General features: G+C 48.3%; 1 protein-coding gene and 1 long non-coding RNA gene across 3 annotated transcripts in view; both read right to left on the reverse strand.

Annotated features, from left to right (window-relative positions):
* The window catches only part of KCND3 (potassium voltage-gated channel subfamily D member 3), a 208,849-nt gene that overhangs the window by 44,613 nt on the left and 149,032 nt on the right, over positions 1–15,204 (reverse strand). The window lies entirely within an intron of this gene.
* Positions 12,091–13,833, reverse strand: LOC123598452. The gene is made up of 2 exons (XR_006712609.1): positions 13,238–13,833; positions 12,091–12,188 (listed from the first exon to the last, which is right to left on the reverse strand). It is a non-coding gene; the product is annotated as an uncharacterized LOC123598452 (long non-coding RNA).

Consider the following 15,204-nt stretch of genomic DNA (forward strand, 5'->3'; position numbering starts at 1 on the left):
AAAAAAAATTAAAAAAAAAAAAAAGATCCCGAGGAGTGTCCCGCGGCAGCTGGGCGGGGTGGGGAGTGGGGTGGAGAGATGTGCTCTGCAGGCTGTGAGGCTTGGTGGGCAGGGGTCTGTATGCCATCTTCAAGGTCTTTTCCTATCTAAACTTCCCAGGTTCCTTCAACAGTTTCTCAAGCGTGACAGCGGCCAGAGCCCAGCTGTGCCTCCTGCTCTCCCTCTGCCGGACCTGCTCTGGCCCCTAACACAGCAGAGCCTGACACATTGCATCACAGCTGGCGAATCAGGCCTGACGATTCCAAGGCACCAGGGGACTGAGCTCATCTAAAGAGAGTGAACTCCTCTCTCTCTTCTCCCCTATTTTGAGCTTCGGTTCCCTTTTTAATAGTGCCGGTTTTACGCTTTCCAATCTGAAGAACATTTGCCTTGATGGGAAAAGCAAAGGAAAAATAGGAGCTGAATAGTGCATTTCATTGCGGGGCGTATTACTCCCTGCAAAGCGCTTTGTGACTACCAGCTCATTTGGTCCTCGTTGTGACCCGGGGGCTAAGTAGGGCAGTGTCATTACCCGTTGAGCAGGGTTGAACGACTCGCATAGGGTCCCTCAGCTAGTTAGCGGCCCCGGCAAGACTGTTAGGGGCAATTCTGACTACACAAGCACAAATCATCCCAATCAGGAGGCATCCACAGACACTAATGTGGCCACGCCGGGGACTCTCAGATAAACGCTCATTTGAAAACCAAAACTAAACACAAAAGAAAAAAAGGCTGCTTTAGCTGTAAACAGGCAAAGCCCAGCGCCGGGGAGCAGCGTGGCCCCCAGAGAAGGATGGGGAAGAGGCCGGCTTTTTAGGAAAAGTGCGGACACAAACTAAAAACATTTTCAGGTGTGCTGATAGCACGATCCCATGCCCTCCCCAATGCAGCGAACAAGCAAGCAAGCAAACAAAAAAGTCCAACAACAAACACAACAAAACCATATGAAAAACAACACTCACAGCAAAGAACAAGACAGGGTTAGTCTGCTGCTCAGAGAAAAGCGGAAGAACACTGATGTAGAGGAGACAGCTCCTCGGGTGGCAGGAGGGCATGGGGGACGGAGCCCAGGCGGATGGGGGGAGAGGCCAGGCTGGGACAGCCAGGTTCCTCATTGTGAGACACTCCCCGTCCTGCCCCTCTCATATTCCAGACGCCCAGGGTCCTGGACTCCCTGTTTATCACACTTTGTCAGAAAGGGAGATCAGCACGGCTCACCCCAGCGTTACAGAGACTCTAAGAGCCAAACAAAGACTTCCTCCTTAGTATAATTGGAAAGATCGAATAAACTGAAAAATAAAGAACTAAAAAAAGTTCTGGTTCCATACACTACCTCAGCTGCCTCAGGCTTCACTCAGCATTATTCTGAGGCTCACCAGTGATCCAGAGACCACAGTTGGGGGAGCAGTGGGCAACACTGTGGGTCACTGATGTCTCAACCCTGTGGTCTGAGGTTTCTCCTCACTTTGCAGTATATAATGTGGCCCACCGCACACAGGGGTTCCTGTCCACTCTACGCATGCTTCCCAGGCAGCACACCTGTCCTGTGGACGTGAACACGAACCCTGAACCTCCTGTTGAGCACAGCACTGCCCACAGCCAGACCCCCAGGAAGCTTTAAGAGTCCCTGACCTTGGGTCACATGATCATACTTGTCTGTCAGATTTGTCTTCAATTATGGGAGCTTTCTTCCAGGTCTTTTCCTATCTCCAGTATTTTCACATCACATTTATTTTTTCCATACTAAAAGTATTGCCTGCTCATTGCAGAAAATCCGATCACTAAGCAGAAAAGCAGAAAGAACTAGAATTGTCCATCGTTCCATTACCCAAAGATACCACCATTTGTATTTTGTACTCTACCAGTTTTTATTAGTTTTAAAAAACATAGCTTTTGGGGGCACCTGGGTGGCTCAGTTGGTTAGGTGTCTGACTTCGGCTCAGGTCATGATCTCACGGCTCCTGAGTTCGAGCCCCGCATCAGGCTCTGTGCTGACAGCTTGGAGCCTGGAGCCTGCTTCAGATTCTGTGTCTGCCTCTCTGTCTGAACCTACCTGCACCCTCTCTCAAAAAAAATAAACATTAAAAATATTTAAAAAAAAATCATAGTTGTTAACATACTATCCATGTGATTTTTATCTCTTGTTTCTTCCTATACTGTGATGAATTCATCACAAACATCATGCTGCATGTTGATTATTTCTTTTGCTTGTACAACGAACATTATTAATAACAGCTCTGTCTCCTGAGGATAGATCTAAGAAGTGCCTCTCCTGGGTACCATGTCCTACTTGCAAGGTTTGAATGGGACTATATGTTGCACCCTTACCAGATTTATTCAGATTCATTAAAAATCAAAATGGAAAATAATTTTTTTTTTAATTTTTTTTTCAACGTTTATTTATTTTTGGGACAGAGAGAGACAGAGCATGAACGGGGGAGGGGCAGAGAGAGAGGGAGACACAGAATCGGAAACAGGCTCCAGGCTCTGAGCCATCAGCCCAGAGCCCGATGCGGGGCTCGAACTCACAGACGGCGAGATCGTGACCTGGCTGAAGTTGGACGCTTAACCGACTGCGCCACCCAGGCGCCCCGAAAGTAATTTTTATGAATTTGCTAATTGACAAGGCAAGAGTAGCTCTCTAGTTGTTTGAATTTTTGTTTTGATCACTAATAAAACTGAAAAATGTTCATCTTTTGGAAAACTGACTTTATTTTTTTTTTTTTAGTGAATTGTTTATCATCTCTTTGGCTCCCTTTCCCATTATGCCTCAGGGACTTTATTATTGATTTATACCAACTCTTTATATGTTAAAGATATTAACCATTTATCCAATATTTGCTGCAAGTATATTTTTCCCAGTGTGACTTTTAAAATCTGGGTTCATTATACATTTCCCATATAGCCACATTGATTTCTTTAGCTGCTCCATTTTCTTCCTCATTGGAATTATATGTGATTTTTATTGCTATAATTTCATTTTTAAAGTCACCCACACCTTGTGAGCTATGTTTTCTTCTGGAGTTTGCAGCCATGGGACCATAATAACCTCACTTCTAACTTTAAAGTCTAGGATATATATCTGCTGTCATGCATCATGGGTCTCCGTTGAGTGCACCTGAGTGCACTGCCCCCCTACCCCACCCCGTCCCTTATCATGAACACATAGAGATGTTCAGGCCTCAGGTGTGGTTCAGGGCTTTTTACTCTCTCTTGTGAATGCTTATGCAGGTCAGAAGGTCACTCACAGGTGGTTTATTATGTTAATGATTCATAATACCTGAAAGATTCCTAAGGATGAAGAATTCATTCAGGATTTCAGAGGACAGTGGCACCCTAGAGCAAATCCCGACTCATAGGAGACACGGGCCTTCTGTCATAATAACACCTAACACTGAAAAATCACTTAAAATATGCCAGTCATTGTTCTAAGTGCTGCACATGAATCACCTGGCTTAATCTCCAACAACCCTGTGAGGCTGGCGCGGTTATTACTGCCAGTTTTCGGATGAAAAAAACGAAGGCACGGGGTGGGTAAGTAATTTCCCCAAGTGTGTCGCAGAGCTGGGAGACATAGGCTGTGCCACTAAGAGAACAGATGTGCATGCAGGTGAGCAGGAATTTCCTGGAGTGAGGCGGGGAGGCAGCAAACGGGAAATGCCCAGGCGAGAGGGGGAGGCAACAGGTGCTGGTTGGAGGGGGAGACTGAGTGAGCGCCCACTGCATCCCGTGACCCCGCTTGGCTCCGTGACCCGCCGTGGGTTCGTACTACAGGAACCCATCTTGCACAGGAATCAGGGCTTTCCCCAGAGACCTCCTCCCGCCCCCCGCCCCAGACACTGAGCAGACAGCATTTTGATATCTGCCTATATTGTAAGTTAGGTATAGGGATTCCCGGGCCTAAGGAGGGCAGGGACAGATAATCACAGTGGCAATAGCTAACCTCTGGCGAGCACTGAGTATATGCCGAGCGCCAGGCTAAGAATTTCATGCGCATTACCTTATGCACTCGTTGCAACGTTCCTATGAAGCCGGTACATTATCATACCTGTTTTGTCTATGAGGAAACTGAGGCTCAGAGAGATGTATAACTTTAATGAGCAGAGCCTACTTGACTCCCAAGTCTATATACATTGTCTCCACTTCCCTCTGCTGCCCTCTCCCTCAGGTGCGTGGTGTTGATAATTATCTAGCTCCTCTCTCCCTTCTGCTCTGGGACATGGTGATGATGAGCCAGGGCTGAGCAGAGGAAGAAGAAATGGGGCTCCAAGGGACCCAGGAGGGGACCCTGCCATTCTTTCTCTAGAGCCCTGGGACAGAGAAAAGTAAGAAGAAAGATGGACAGTTTCTGGGTTGTTCTATTCCATTTCCTTTTCACTACTGAGCACTGGTGTTTGGAGGTGGTGGGGAGCACCTGCCTTCTGCACAGGGGCTACTGGGAGCGGCTCCTCCAAAGGAGCAATGTGGGGTCCCAAGCTCGCCCCTCCGCAGCGAGCAGCGTGTCCCAACCAGGCACATTTGGACATGGGAAGCAACGCCCCCAGTGATCCCGGTTCCCGCCACGTTCGCTGGGCTCAGGGCTGTGTCTGGTGCAGGCAGCAAGATCTGACAAAGGCTTTTTCCTTCCCTCACAGAGCTTGGCATTCATACAATGTCCTTGGGGCTTTGTGAACAAAGATGGGACCCAGCTTTCGCTTCAGTCTACCTGTGGCTGTCTCGTAGTAATTGTCTCGCTTTATGGGTTTTTGTCTCGGCTTTTAGCTTGTTACGGTTCTTGTTTGAATAGAAAAAGAGTGCATTTATACTACGGATCTTCATCTCCCATTAGTGACAGCGCGAACCCGCTGCCCTGGCTGGGCCGGCTCCCTCCCTGTCATCCCAGGCAGTGACGCCACGGATGCGATCTGTGTGCTTCAGATGCTGTAGGTGCTGCCTGGACCACACTTCCGGTTGGAGGGCTCTGAGGTATCTGTTCTACGTCACCCAAGAAGATTTGGCAATCCCCAGTCGTTAGGTCCACCCTGAGAGGACAGGTCTTCACTGTGGCCTGAGGGGACCTCTGTGAGCCATCACATGCCACAGCCCGGTATGCTAGGGGATGGAGCGAGCCCTGAAACTCTGCTCAGCTTTCTGTCCTCTCGTCTGGACACTTGACTTTCCTCATTGCTGTGGACACCCCCTTTTGCCACCCAGCTTAAGCTGTGGACTTTTTTTTTTTTAACTTTTTTCATGTTTATTTATTTATTTTGAGAGAGAGGGAGAGAGCACGTGTGAGAGCAGAGGGGAGGGGCAGAGAGAGAGAGAGAGGGAGAGAGAGAATCCCAAGCAGGCTCCACGCTGTTAGCACAGAGCCTGATTTGGGGCTCAGTCTCATGACTGTGAGATCATGACCTGAGCTGAAATCAAGAGTCAGATGCTCAAGTTAAGCAGGCCACTCAGATGCGGCAGCTAGGGACTGTCTTTGAACAAATGGGGCGCTTGGAACCAAGGCACTGCCTCCCCCTGTCTTTGAATTCTGCAATGCTTACAGCCTTGCTCATACCCCATCCTGGATCCCCTCTGGCCTTGAGGCAGCTAGAGCCACTTGAAGACAAATGAACATACCCCTTGCAGTTGCACGGCAAAGCCCCACAGCTCCACGGGCGTTAGAATGCAGTCCTGGCGAGGCAGAACGGGAAGTGAGGGGGAAGATGACCAAATACGTCTGACGGCATGTGGTTGTGTGTGGCTGGAGGTGGAGGGGTGAAGACCTAAAATGAAAGGGGGCGCTCGAGCAGGTCTTGAAGAATGAGTAGGGATTATCTAGGTAGACGAGCTTCTGGTGAGAATGTCAGGGGTAATGCAAGTGGGCTTTCTGGAACAGAATGCAAGACTGCAGACAGTCTAGGGCTACAGAGGGCAAGGCAGGGAGAGCTGGGTGGATCATGGAGCCATGCTCATTGAGCGCTAGGAGAGCATCTCCAGGGGGTGGGGGCAGGGGGACGGTGACATGGTTATTGGCTTCATTAGCTAAGAGGAAGGACAGTCTTCAGGGGTAGGTGGCGACAACACGGCTGACTTTAGACATGCTGCACTCAAGGCAGGTAGCAGGAACAGGTGGATAGGTAGCTGTGTCCCTTGGGGGTGCTCTCTCCTCACTTTGAGCACTGTTCTTCAGTGACGTTATCCGCTCAGCACCCAAATAAGTGATAACTCTTACGTATCAGTCCTCAGCCCAGCCCTCCGCCCTGGGAGTTGGACCCACACAATCCAACAACTTACTGGACGTCTCCACCTGAATGGCCCCACTCTCCAGGCACCTCAAGCCCAACAGGTTGCTGACTGAGCGGACTGTCCTTCTCTGCCAAATGCTTCTCCCTGTGGGGGCACTGTATCAGAGGACAGTGCACCCAACTGCCTGTCTGAGGTGGTAAGCTGGGCACCATCCCAGACTCCCACATGGCAACATGGCTCACGGCACCTGTAACGCTGCTTCTGCCCTTCTCATGTTCCCTCCCAGGTAACTCCCCTGCCCCTCGCCTGGTCACCATCATCCCTTGGACATCGTCGTTATGACAGTCTGCACCCTTCTTCCCTCAGTCTAAATCTCTGCCAGCCCATCCCCTACTGCCAGCAGGGTGGATCTATATGTCTATATATTTTTTAATTTTCTGATTCCCACTAAAATTGATGCTCCATGTGGGCGCCATTTCTACAAAGGCAGAAATCTCTGTTCATTATCATCACCAGTGCCTGGGACGCAGCAGGAGCTCAATAAATATCAGTTGAACAAAGAATGAATCTAAAGATATAAATCTGGTCCCATCTCACCCTTGCTTAAGACTCTTGCACAGCTTCCTATAGCTTTCCAGATCCAGGCCAGTTTCTTAGCGTAGCATATAAGGTCTGGTCCCAGCTCAGTTCTCAAGCCTCCTGTATCTACTCATCACTTTCTGTACCTCTGTCTCCGTTCCAGCCACGGGAACTTCCTTGCGGTTCCTAGAGCATCTTTTAACCCAGCAATTGTCCAAGTTATGGTCTGTGCAGTCCCAAGAGTCTTGAGACCCTTTCAAAGTGGTCAGTGAATATGCAAGAATGACTAATAGATTTTAAGGTCGACAGGACATAAAAAGTACATCAGTATGGTTCAGATTCCACAATGCAACTACGGGCGCAATGCTTGCTGAGTTTTGGTGTGGCGTCAAAGAAGAATGCCCACCCTTACCTGACAAGGCCATTTCAGTACTAGTATCTGTGTGCCAGGCTCCCGGAGCACACAAGCTGAGAAGTCCCTCCCTCACTCTCAGGGCTGACCCTGCATTGGGCCGACCCTCAGAGAGGTGCCTCCTTTGTGTTTCCTAGGTGCTCTGCTGATCCCACCTTGGTCCTGGCCTTGCTATGTGGGTCTGGGGTTTCTTCATCTGCCTCAGCTAAAACCACACATAACCACAGACTGAATGCAGATGTAGGTATGAGAATCCACCTGCCTCCTGTTAAGTCAGACCTCCCTCCCCACCGCCCCCCCCCCGAAACTTGCAACAATGTAAAACAATGCCACTCTTCCCGCTGGTTTTATTTTGGAGAATATAGCTATTTTTCATAAAATTTATGTTAACACCCAATGGATTTATTATTTTCAAATGAATTAATGGATACACGCTGTTAAATACTTTAAAAATTCCAGTTTTTTTTTTTAACATTTATTTATTTTTGAGAGAGACACAGAGCGCGAGTGGGGGAGGGGCAGAGAGAGAAGGAGACAGAATCCGAAGCAGGCTCCAGGCCCTGAGCTGTCAGCACAGAGCTGCATGTGGGGCTCAAACCCACGAACTATGAGATCATGACCTGAGCCGAAGTTGGATGCTTAACCGACTGAGCCCCCCAGGCGCCCCTAAAAATTCCAGTTTTGATTTCTAATACTGCATATACCCCACATAAATAAAAGCTCTTTGGGGTCCTTGATGATTTTTCTGAGACCAGAAAGGTTGAAAACCAGTCTGTTAAACTAGAAGATGTGGGAAAATGTTCTTTTTTATATTAAAATAAGCATGGTTTGCATGAATTTTATAATCAAATAGGACATCAGAGAAATTTGTGGTGGATGGATTCAGGCAGCATCCCCGCTGGCCTCAAAGGTTTGCCATACTCACTCTGCTTTAATGGTGGCTGTGCTAACTCCCTCTTTCATCCTCAGAGAAGAAGGAAAGTAACGGATGGACAGATGGACTTCAGTTTCTCTCTTTGGGCAGTCTCAAATCTCTTGCCCTGAAGGCCCCACCTCACTCTTACTTCCTCCTTCTTGCTCCTCCTGAACTTTGCCTGCCCGCCCATTATATTTTTCTCTTCAGGGTACCACTCAGTCTCACCTCCTCCAGGAAGGCACCAACTGTCCCAGTCCCTGTGCTCCCAAATGTAGATCCATGGGTCTGTGCTGGGCAGGCTCTGTGAGCATTACCTGGGGGAACATTTAAAACACACAAGCTCTCTGGGTCCAGCCCACAGCCAGAGATTCTGACTCACAGGCTCCAGGCATATACATTAAAAAAAAAACCCTCTCTCTAGGAGACCCCTTGCAGTCAGGGGTGGGAAGTGCTGGGTAAGTGGCACTACCTTGAAGTTTTTTCTTCAGCAAGGCTGTAATCTCCTGGAGCACAGGGGTTAGAATCTCTCTCCTTTATATTCCAGAACCAAGAGCATAGGGCTGTGTGCGGGGCTAGTGGTTCACTTCTAGAACCCCACTGAACCGGGCGACCGAAGTCACAGACTCAGGAAGCCCCACCTTCATTTGCACTGGCCCTGGACCTCCCTGGCTGATGATCAGGAAGCCAACAACAGGCGTCTTTCAAAGGCGGGTGTATGCAGTCCTAAGCATGTGTATGTGCAAAGCACAGAGACATAAAGTGGCTTTTAACTCTGCCACTAGCCTGGGATGTTGAGTGACAACGTGGATCAGATCTGCTGATTTTTTTTTTTTTTTTTTTGGTTCTCTTTCTGGAGGCTTTCTAACTTCCAGAAGAATTTCCAGGAAGATTTTGTCAATCCAAGTTAACTTTAATAAACACTAATGCAATTCTCCCATTATCTCTTCTATAATTTTATATTTCTGCAGTGTCCGAATCCTTTAACTCTTTTCTGAAGATGTGCCCAACCTCACCCCCTTCCCCAAGCGTGGGACAGCTAAAACTATTTCTAGGACCGGCATAGAGAAAGGTGGCTACGGAGGGCGTCCCAGGTCCTGCTTTTTACTTACCTGTAACTGCTCCATCTAAAAACTCAAGCTTCAATTCAGATAGAGCCCCCACCCCCACCCCACCCGAATCCCCCTGGAATGCAGTGGCAGAATGACAAATGTGGTACTGGAGATAACTAGGCCGAAGGGAGGTGTACTTCTAATGGTATAAATACATCTTTGGTAAATCTTCCCACCAAGATGTCTTTATAACTAAAAACAGCCACTCTGTTCCCCATGGCTGCTGTGAAGGCTGACGGGCTTTTGTATGTCAAGGGGAGCCATCTCTCCTCCCTCTTCCAGCTCACCACCAGCAAGCAGACATCACACTGGGTCCAGGAGGTAATTAAAGTTTCAGGGGCAGGTGGGAGGCAAGAGGGGAGAGAGCCAGGAAAACAGTAGGACCACACATCGGCAGTGTTGCCAAACTGGCCTTGGTCCCTGGTTCTTGGTGACAGCCAAGCATCTACATTCACTCGTTTTTATGGAGATTGAGAAGAAATGGAGGCTTTGCTTTTTGCCAGTTTCGACACCTCTCTGCTTTGCACATTAACAGGCTCGCCGTTTGACACCACTTCTAATCCATCCACTACTCTGTGGAGGTGTCAGGAAAACTTGCTAGAGATACTAGGGCCCAATTATGGCGCCTAGTTTACACTTGAATCTTGACAGATGCTGGAAGCCTTTTAGACTCTGGGATGATTAGTGTAGACCTTTCCCTTTCTTGCGAGCAGCTCGAAGTCCTGCAACTGTTTTGTCGGCATCCAATGTATCCTTAATGAGCGGCCCTTCCAAATGTGGCCCACAGGGGCATCAATGGCTCAATGGCAAAGAGCCTGAGGCCAAGAAGGAGAGGCGTCTTGCCTGAAATTATGCTTCAAGCCTGTAACAAGTCCTCAGTTCCTTAGAAATCATGCTCAAAATAAGAAATTCAGACAGGTCAAGGTAAGAGCAGAAAGCCAGCCAGAATTTTTTTGGACGAAGAAAAGAGAACAAATTAAGGGGAACACTGTCCAAATGGTGGCGGTGCTGATTTCTGGCACAAGCACTGTGCCTTCTGCTGTCCATACACGAAGGCCAGGGAGTCTAAAATAGAGCCTCTCGATACCATTTTCTTTACCAATTTCTTTAAAAAAAATTTTTTTTTATGTTTTTATTTATTTTTGAGACAGAGAGAGACAGAGCATGAGCAGGGGAGGTACAGAGAGAGAGGGAGACACAGAATCCAAAGCAGGCTCCAGGCTCTGAACTGTCAGCACAGAGCCTGATGCGGGGCTCGAACTCACAGACTGTGAGATCATGACCTGAGCTGAAGTCGGACACTTAACCGACTGAGCCACCCAGGAGCCCCTCTTTATCAATTTCTTAATTCAGAGGGGCATCTCTCTGGATGTACAGCTGATAATTGGTGTGTAGGTAGGCCTTCAGGGAAGACGGTGGTGGGCAGCGGTGACTGAAAACCTTTACAAACGAACAAACTAATCTGATTCAAAACGCTGAAAAAGACTGAAGAAAACCCAAGAAGACGTAGCCCTGAACAGAGCTTATTACAGGAGGGAAATGAACTGTCCAGGTTATGGGTCGAGAGCCCAGAGCTCACAGGCTAAGAGTAGGAGGAAGATTGGTTACCCACAGGCAAGGATGCCTCTTTGATAAAGGGGAAGTAGGGCTCTAAGTCATTGGAGATGGCCCCTTGGGTGGGCCTAATTCCATTTATCTATTCTGCCATTTCACACGGGGCAAGATCAAGGCTTTGACCCATGGAAGGGGTTAGGTATATTCATCCAGCTCTCTCCCTGTTCCTGTGACCACCTTAAAGTTGGATGCGAGGATAAGGCCCAGGGAATGAAAGTAGTCACTGATGTCCACTGGAATTTGGAGAGAGCTTTCCTATAAAGAGCAGGTGTCTTTTAACATTCAAATAGGAGCCAAATCTGGTCCTGTGGCTCAGACTCAGATTTACTGCTCCTTCTGTTAAAAAGAGCTTGGAAAACAAAACAAGAGCTTAAAACCAAAACTCAAGACTTACTAAACTTGAGGAATTTATCTCAGTTCTACATACTAATCTCAGTTCTTTCCAGCTAAACCATGATCCTCAGTTTCTGCTCTACTTACTGAGAACACACAAACACATCGTCTGAAGCTTGGAAAGGAATTTAGAGATCTTCTCAACCGATCTTTCATCCAAAGTGGAACCCCGCAACAGCAACCTTGACAGGTGATAATCCAGTCTTTGAACCCTTGCCATAACGAAGAATGAATTACTTCTCCATGTAATCAGATTATCAGAGGCACCAATGGGGAGAAAGTCTTCATCAGGATCCAGCCAAAATCTGCCTCTCCCCAGCTTGGGTTCTAACTCTGCCTTCTGAGGATACACAGAGGAAGTTTATCCCATCTTTTACATGACAACTGTGCAGGTATTTGAGACAAGGAGCAGGCTGCTTCCCCAGCAGGACACCATCCAGGTGCCCAACCTCAGACCTGCTTCGGTCTGTCAATATCCTTCCTGAAATGTGGGGCCCTGTTCTGGGTACAGATAAGCCAACTCATTTGCAACCAGTGGGGTCGCATTGACCCAGAGGGACAGGCAGCAGCTTGGACCCTGGTGGCTGGGAGGGTGCTTGGTCCATCTAAGGGGGAAGCTAAGAGCTGTTTCTCGGATTCTAGGCTCATCCAAAGCAGCCTGCCGAGATGGAAACAGTGCTGGGCGGGGGCTGTGGGAGGGAGTCAGCCAAACCCAATGAGACTTTAACTCCTGAGCTTTGTGAACCAGGCACTCACAGAGCGCTGGCTCTCCTGTTTGGCAGCGGTTGGGTGGTGGTGGGGGTGATCCATTCTAGCTGTTGTTGATTTTAGCAAAAATATTCAGAAAATCAGCGTCTGTGTCATTTTATGTAAATCCAGATCCATCTGTCACCGTCTATTGTACCTCCAGGCTCTGTAAAAAATTGTTAATACAATTGTTGTTGTTTTTCTCCAAAGGCATGTGGTAACATCTTTAGAAATCTCTGGCGTAAGATGTGGGCAGAATGCGTGGCTTCATGCCCTGAATGATGCTGACATTTACATGGGCGGATGCTGGACGGGAGACTTTCGGGCGTCTGAGATAGGAGACAAGTGACCGTGAATCCCGAAGGACAGAGTCACGGTACTCCCTCTGCTGTGTCCCCGTCACAGCGCTGCCTCCGGGACTGGGCGCTGCCAGTTCGGGCCGCTTGCCTTCTCCCCATGGTTCCTTCCATGCCACAATCACCGCCGGGGCGTTTTGCAATGACCCCCTCACCTTTCTCACCAACCCAATTCCCCTCCTTCCCAGTAATCTGGTTCCCTCTGGGCTCTGATTTTTACTCAGAACCTCATTGACTGTTAACAGCTCCATAAAAGGTGTTTTGAAATATCCAGGATGGATTCTTCTTCTTAGTCTGCACCCCGTTGACGTAGATCCTGTACCTTGTCCTCTGCGATGTTTCTCTGGGCGTTGTGGTTGGTCTCCGCGGGAGTACGGACCCCGTACTGACCCCGGAGCCCCAGGGATGGCGACCCCTCCACCTGACAGGCCAGAGTGATGGGGGTCTCGGAACCCCACCAATGCCACAGACCTGCAGTGGCGCCAAATTACAACACCAACCACGACCTACTACGCGCCGACGGTGGGCTGGCCCACGCCTGCGCGCCACCGCGCAGCAGCCACGTGACGTTGACGCCATCCTCTCCATCCTCCAGGGGAGGGCACTGAGTTTCCCAGAAGTTGGATCAGCTCCCAAAGCCTATGCATGGTCTCCAGTGCAGCCCTCACTTCTGCGTGAGCTCGCAACGCGAGACTCCATCCCTGAAGAGAAGCCTGTGTTCTTGACATGCCCCTGATGGCTTTGCAGTTAGGAAAGTAAGCGTTTCAAAAAGCATAGTCTTGGCCTCTTGCCCAACCTCTGTGAGCCGGCACCACAAGAAATATACATTTAAGGTAGTTTTCATAAAACATGTACTTACTAACAACAGTTGCTTCTCATCCAGTGCTCTTCCATATTTATTAACGCATTTTATCCTCTCAGTTACCCTGCAAAATTGACCAAAATGTGTCCTTATCTGTACGTGGAGGATAAAGAAGCACAGATCCAGAAAGGCTTAGGGAGGTACTTAGGGTTTCAGTGAATTAATCACGAAGACTGTCACTTCCCTTTGCTGGCTCTCACTTTGCATTGAAGCAATAGCTCCTCTGGTCTGGTGGTTTCTCCAAGGTCAATATCACGAGTTCCCCATCCTCCCCTCATCTAATGCTATTCTCTGAGATACAGAATACCCTTCTGAAATAAGGTTTACCCTCAAAAAATAAGGCAGAGATCCTGCCCTGCCCCATTCAGACCTCTGTTGCCTGCAGAATTGCACCTCCTGAGCAGTTGGCATGGGCCAGGGGCTTTGCTCCGCCAATGGCTCTATGAAGCATTCATCATTGTTTGCCCGCTTTGCAGATGAGGAAACTGAGGATCCGAGAGATTAAGTGAGTTGGCCAGGTTCCTACAGCTAGAATGGGGTAGAGCCTGGGCTTGAACCCAGGAAGCTTGGGCTGCAGAGTTGAGAGTCCTCCTGGAGGTAGTGCTGGAGGAGCAGTGGGCTTCGCGGCCTCTTACAGCCATGCTGCCCAGCGCCAGACACTGAGATGTGGTCGACAGAAAGCCTGGGATGCCTTTCTCATAAGCTGTATTTAATCTGGATGTCCCCCAAGATACACTTACATTATAAGTCGTTTTTTATGTTAAAAGCAGGAGTTTACACTTACATCCATTGCGTTTTTAAAATAAGCATTTTTGATTTCAGAATAGTTTTAGATTTACAGAAAAACTGTGAAGATAGTACAGAGAGTTCCACACCCCGTCTCCTCTGTTACTAACATCTTACATGTTAATGTGCTACATTTCCTCACAATTATTATTACACACAGACCATACTGTATTCAGGTTTCCTGAGTTTTTACCTAAGGTTCCATCTAGGACGTCACCTTATACTTAGTTGTCATATCTCCTTAGGCTCCTCTAGAGGGTGAAAGTGTCCTAGCATTTCTTTTTGATGATCTTGACAGTTTTGAAGAGCGCTGGCCAGGCATTTTGTAGAACGTCCTCAATTAGAAATTGCCTAATATTTTTCTCTAATAAGATGGGGGTTACAGGTTTTGGGGAGGGGGACCACAGAGATAAAGCATCACTGTTATCACATCATACCGAGGTATGGAATCATGCCCTCAGCATGACTTGTCCCTATTGGCGTCCACCTTGAGCACCTGGCTGAGGTGGTGTTTGTCAGGTTTCTCCGCCGTGAGGTTACAGTGATCGTCCCTGCCCCTCGCTACACTGTCCTTCTTGGAAGGAAGTCACAAGGTACAGTCTACACTTTGGGAGTGGGGAGTTACGCTCTGTCTCCTCGAGGGCGGGTTATCTACAGAAATCACTTGCATGTCTGCGTTACATTTTGTTCAGAGTAAGCCCATCACTTCAGGTGCTGGGGACCTGTTTGCATCCTGACACTGTGACCATCTGGTAATTGAACTTTCCTGGCTGGGTGGTGTCTATGCATCTATGAGCATGAGTTCTGTGTCACATACACAGCCATTGGACAGACCACCTTTAAAGAGATTCTCCTGAAATCTTGGGGGGCACTCGGGGGGCACAACTGGCATTCTAGGGGACATTTCTAAAGTCACATCATTGTACCAGTGCCCAGACCACAGTTCTCCATCTTATCCACAATGTGAGAAGGAATGACCTCATTAAATGTTTTACTGAAATCAATCATATGCCAATCATATTCCTCTAATATCCTCGAAAAATATACCTAGTAAAAAACCATGTTAATTTTGGATGATTTCTTTTTAGTGACCCTCTGCTAGCTCCTGGGTATCTATATATTTTCTAAGTGCACCCAAACGAGCAATCTACCACTCTATCTGTTTAGAGTTTCATCAG

The sequence above is a fragment of the Leopardus geoffroyi genome, chromosome C1, assembly GCF_018350155.1.
Source record: "Leopardus geoffroyi isolate Oge1 chromosome C1, O.geoffroyi_Oge1_pat1.0, whole genome shotgun sequence".
Taxonomy (NCBI): Eukaryota; Metazoa; Chordata; class Mammalia; order Carnivora; family Felidae; genus Leopardus; species Leopardus geoffroyi.